This window comes from Mustela putorius, unplaced genomic scaffold, assembly GCF_011764305.1.
Source record: "Mustela putorius furo isolate JIRA1106 unplaced genomic scaffold, ASM1176430v1.1 tig00003899_pilon_pilon_pilon, whole genome shotgun sequence".
NCBI lineage: Eukaryota > Metazoa > Chordata > Mammalia > Carnivora > Mustelidae > Mustela > Mustela putorius.
The window spans coordinates 7,490,937-7,496,870 of NW_025422048.1; positions in this window are offsets into that span (position 1 = coordinate 7,490,937).

Consider the following 5,934-nt stretch of genomic DNA (forward strand, 5'->3'; position numbering starts at 1 on the left):
AGGGAAAGTGGGCAAAACAGGCCTCAGTCTCAGAATGTAAAAATTGGAAACTATGCTTTGAACACTCAGAACCCCTGGGAAGGGTAGAAGAAATCGCAAGATAATAGGAAGAAAAGGCCAGCCTTTGGATCTAAATGCATTTCTTGTCTGGATTTCAGCAGAGATGAATTAAAAGTTCAGTTGCGTCCCAAAGGATGGGGAGGAAATTAAATTTCTGTCCTTGCCATTTCGAATGTATCTCAATTTCTCATTAGGGGATTGTGGGTGTCTTGACACTGTTTTTCTGTGTAGGTCGCTTGAAGGGATGTGAGGGGGAAAGAGATGGGGCAGGTGTGTCAGACAGGGTTTTTTTGTTGTTGTTTTCTTCAGAAGAAGCAAACCATTTTAAAAGTTGCCTTCTTAACAATGTAAAAACCTACAGGTTTGAAGAAAATTAAGTGCATTCCCAGTAAAAAAGACAACATAAATGAGCTTGTTCTCCCTCAGCCCTCCTAATCATCAAGGTAAACATGGAATAGGTGAGGGGTGCTCATTGAGGGAAGGATGACCATTGGAAGGCAGTGTGTCCGCGTTGCCCAGGGGAACACAGGCATAGTCCTCAGGATGTGGTGGGGAGAGCCGTGAAAGCCCCATTTCAGAGACAGAGCAGGACCGGCCGGCGCTGCCCAGTGAACCATGCTGTGGGGTTCCCGACCCAGGAAGCTGCCGGTCTCTTGTTGACACGGAACATTCCTTCTAGGTACAATAACACTCCACAAGAATGATGTTTGTGGTGGCCTTCAGAACGGTGAATGGGGGTGGACAAGCATATATCCTTGAGTGGCCTGCTGTGAACCCAGGAGGCCCTGGCACGCAGTTCGATCTTCCACAGCCGCAAGACCGTTCCTGACGCTGTGAACGCCTATGGATGGGAGAACGTGAGGATAAGAAGACGACACAGGATTAAGCTTGTTCTTTCTGGGTGCGTAGAAGCCTCCAAGTAGCACTGAGTGCCTCAGGGGATTCTTCCTAAGATTTGTCAGACTGAAGAAATTACCTTAGGAACTCCCTTGTTGTTTCTGGGGCCTCATGATCACCAGGGTAAATGTGAGGTGGGGGAGGGGATCCACAGTGCCGGACGTTCGTCTGTTGGGAGGAGGGAGACTGCCTTATTTTGTGTCCTCAGTCATCATGACGTGGTTGGGAGAGAGGAAAGCTGCAGTTGACAGTTGTAGGGTTCCTGGGTGGTGCTCTCGAGTCACGCTATCTGCGGCGCCCTGCCCCGAGAGGTGCTGATCACGCAGACAGTGTGCAGTCGGTGCCTCTCTGAGTAGAGGGATGCATTCAGGAACGTTTGTGGAGGCCTTTCGACGGGGGTGGAGGCCAGTGTCCTTGTGCTGCCCACCTTGAACTGACGAGGGTCCTGGGAGCCACCTAGATCTCCACAATCATCAAGAGGATTTCAGTGGTCTGTTATTAATAAGGTGAATACCCAAAGCTTAGATATTATTAAGATAACTTTTTGTAAAGAAGCTGGTACTCCTGGGCCCTTGTAATGGTTCCGATAAACACTGAGAAGGTCAGGGCATCCCCACTGAGAAGGCATACAAGTTGGAGGGTAGTAGTGCGGAACTGTCTGGGATTAGGAAAATCTCTTAAAGAGCATAATTTTGTGGGGAGAGAGAAGAAAGCTCCATTTAAGAATACGGGGGCTTGGGTTGGGTCTGTACGTGGTTCTGGACTGTGTGCAGTGCCCTACTCAGACAGGGGGTCAACACATAGACATAACTTGGAGTGACCGCCAGCCTGGGTAGAGTAAAGCTCACCAGTAACAGTAGATGAGGGGCCTGTCGGACCATCAATGTCAGCCATTTGCTTCTGACCTCAGATGTCCTCAAAATGGTTATAGTGTTCCATTCCTGACATTCCGAAGACTTCCAGGTTAAAGGAGGAGAAGATTATTTTTTTGTAGAAAAGACACAGGGACCAGCCAGTTCTCACCAGGTCCTCCTACTCAGCCTGGAAAATTGGAGCAAGTTGAGGGGATCCAGTTGGAGGGAAGTGGGTTGGACTTGTTTATTGGTACGAAAAAATCTTGTTGACCGTCACCGTGGTAGAGTGGGTGGAGAAAGCTGCATTGGAGAGCATTGGGGATTCTGGGGGCGGCGGCGTCCTTGAAGCCATGCTGTTTGCAGGGCCCTCCCCAAAAGGCTCCGGTCAGTTTATTTTATTTAATCCCAATTTTTAAAAAATTATTTAAAGTATGGTGTATTGTTTTCAGAGGTAGAGGAGTTCAGTTCTGTGTTACATAGAATACCTGGTGCTCATTACATCCTTAATGTCTGTTACCCAGTGTTCCTTATTCCCCCCACCCACATTCCCTCCAGCAACCCTCAATTATTTCCCTAGAGTTGAGTCTCTTACGGTTTTTCTCCCTTCTGCTTTTGTCTTACTTTTCCCCTCCTTTCCCTATGATCCTCTTTTATTTCTTAAATTCCACATAGAGTGCTATCATAAGGTAATTGTCTTTTCTCTGATATTATTGCACTTAGCATAATACCCTGTAGTTCCATACAAGTCATTGCAAATGGTAAGATTTTTTTTTTTTTTTGATGGCTGAGTAATACTTACCCATTCATCTGTCAGTGGACACCTGGACTCTTTGCATAGTTTGGCGATTGTGGACATGGCTGCTACAAACATTGGGATGCAGGTGCCTCTTTGAGTAAATACCTAGAAGTGCAAATGCTAAGTCGTAGGTTAGCTCTATTTTCAACCCTTTGAGAAACCACCGTAATATTTTCTAGAGTGGTTTTACCAGCTTGCATTATTACCAGCTTGCCATAAGGGAGTCACTTTAGACTATGTGAAATTGATGCCTAAGTAATAATCAAGAAATTGCTGTGATGGACTTTGGATCCCTGATGGCGATGAAGATGCATGGCTCATTGTTTCTCTTATGAACTCGGGAGGTGCCAGGCGCCCACCTGGAACACACAGGTATTCTCCGTGGGAATAGAAATGGTCCAGTGTGCTAATAATGCAAATGCTTAACAGCTAAGAGAATTGGTGGTGAGACTGGAGAAGCGAGTGTCCTTGAGCTGCTAGCTTTGAACCAGGAGGACCCTGGCAGACCCCTCTAAGGCATCCTCATGATGATTGTAGTGGTGTGTGTGTGTGTGGTTTTTTTTTTTTTTAAGATTTTACTTATTTGGCAGAGAGGGACGAAGCAAGAGAGGGAACACAAGCAGGAGGAGTGGGAGAGGGAGACGCAGGCTTCCCGTGGAGCAGGAAGTCCTGATAATGGGACTCAATCCCAGGACAGTGGAATCACGACCTGAGCCAAAGGCAGACGCTGAAAGACTCAGCCTCCCAGGCACCCCTGCAGTGGTTTATTTTTAGTGATGTGAACGCATACAAATTAGAGAATATGAAAATACTTCCTAAGAGAGGGAATGCAGAAAATTCCTTGTTCTTTAGGGTCCTCATCAGTATGTACAGCACGTGAAGCTGTCCTCCAGGAGAGCCGGATGCCGGTCGGCGAATGTGGGGTCAGTGTCAACTAGCGTTCGTGGAAGTCCTTGGGCAGTGCCATCCTCATGATGGGGTTGTCGGGGCACGAAAGCTACACAGGAGCATGCAAAGCGGGCGCGGGGCAGGATTGACCTTGAGGCCTGCTGTGTGCAGCGCCCTGCCCAGAACGCTGCTGGTCACAGACAGTAAGAGTAGTAGGGCTTCTGCAGGTGGAGTGACCCTCGATACGGACATTTGTGGAAGCCTTCAGATCAGTGACGGGGACGGAGGTGCACGTGTCCTTGAGCTGCATGTCTTGAACCCAGGAGGCAGCTGGTGACCGGCTGGTTGCCACCTCAGGTTCCCTCAAGAGGATTGCAGTGGTCCAGTGTGAGTAATGCGAACCCCCACTCTTCGGAGAAGTGGAAGGTAGTTCGTAGTAGAGGAGGACAGCGTTGGAACAAGCTTGTTCTCTGGTGGCCCTCCTAATCCTCTGAGCTCACGTAGAGTGTTTGAGGGGATCCTCCCTGAGGGGCGCGTGCAACCTGTAGGGCGTGGGCCTGACATTTTCTAGGTTTATGGAAATGTTTTGGGAGCACTCACCTGGATGTGGTCCACAGAGATCAAAAGTGTAGTTCCTAGTACAGAGGATACCAGGCAGGTTCTCTCTCTCTAGTCAGGCTTTGTGCACTGCCCAGATAGCTGCCGATCACTTTGACTAGCCCTTACTAGTGATTGTATGTTTGTAATGTCAAGGACAATAACGTTTCTGTTGGCATCTAGAGCAGTGAGGGCTGGAGGTGAGTTTGCCTTGAGTTTTGTTCTTTGATGTCAGGAGTCCTGTCTCTAGCAGCCACCTGGGCCTGTGCTCAGACCCTCCCCCTCAACCCGATGATTTCCGTGGTACACCCCTAACTATGTGACCCCAAGTGATCAGCAGTTGAATAAACATCCTGAGGGGAATTGGAAAGTGGCAGAATTGTTGTCGGTGTGTCATCCTTGTTCCTGAAGGCTGAGGCTTTGAGGTGTACTCGACATGGGGAATTGTGCAAGTTGCAGGGCAGTGAATTGCCTCGTGTAGGGTCCTCGAACAGTCTCCGGTACACTAGAGTACTGACATGGAGGGCTAGCAAGAGCTTGCTTTCAGGGTCAGGAGGGCGCTGGAGCAGGTCCTCTGACCAGAGCCGCGCTGGCTGGGGCATGTGATGTACCAGCATGACCGTATGTCCTGGGGGGCAGAATGGGACAAGATAGACGTTCTTGCGTCCCCAGACCGTCTCCCTTGTACCGGAACCGAGGAATCTGGAAGACCCGTGTCTGATCTCACACTCCCTCTGGATGATTTCCCTGGATTCTTCCTAACATGGAGCACTTAGAGATCAGAGTGGAGGAAGACACTTGCTTCTTGAGGGCAAGAACAGAGTAACAGTCTTTCTCCCTCTGATTGCTCAGCACCATCCAGGTCAGGGGAAAGGAGATGAGGGGATCCCCGTGAAGAGGTTTGTGAGCTGTATCCCGGGGTGTCCGTACTGTCCTAGAGATAAGGAATGGTGTGTGGAGTGGCTGTCCTGCTAAGGCTGTATTTGGGAGTGTGAGAGGATCCGTGCACGTCTTCTGCCTTGTTGTGCTGTGTGCCATGTCCTGTCCAGAAAGGAGCCAACAGTTGGAATCCTAAGGGTCATTGGCACTCCCCTCGCAGAGTAACATTCAGCAAGGAAAGCATGTAAAGAGCCTTCAAAACCGTGATGGAGACGGAGACAGGTGTCCTTCAGCTGCCCGCCTTGAAGCGAGTAGGGTCCTGTGAGCCATGCCTATCCCCATGATAATTTCAGTGGTCCATGCCTTACTTTGAGATGAACACCTACAGATTTAAAAAATGTATTTCCCAGTAAAGGAATGGAATGCAGGCAGAAGCTTGTTTCCTGTTGGTCCCCACAGTCCTCCAGTTGAAGATGGCAAAGCCAGGGGATCAGCACTGAGGGAGGTTTGCACATTGGATGGCAGCATTTTGGAATTTTCTCAGATTATGGGCACATATTTGGTTCGGTCTTCCTGCTGTGGCCTGGGGAAACTGAAAGCTACATTTTTTGATCTTTGCGTAACAGTATTCATTGTTTTTGCTCCACACCCAGTGCTCGATGCAATCGGTGCCCTCCCCAATACCCACCATCTGGCTCCCCCAACCTCCCACCCCCACCCCTTCAAAACCCTCAGATTGTTTTTCAGGATCCATAGTCTCTCATGGTTCATCTCCCCTTCCAATTTCCCCCAACCCCCTTCTCTCTAACTCCCCATGTCCTCCGTGTTATTTGTTATGCTCCACAAATAAGTGAAACCATATGATAATTGACTCTCTCTGCTTGACTTATTTCACTCAGCATAATCTCTTCCAGTCCCGTCCATGTTGCTACAAAAGTTGGGTATTCATCCTTTCTGATGGAG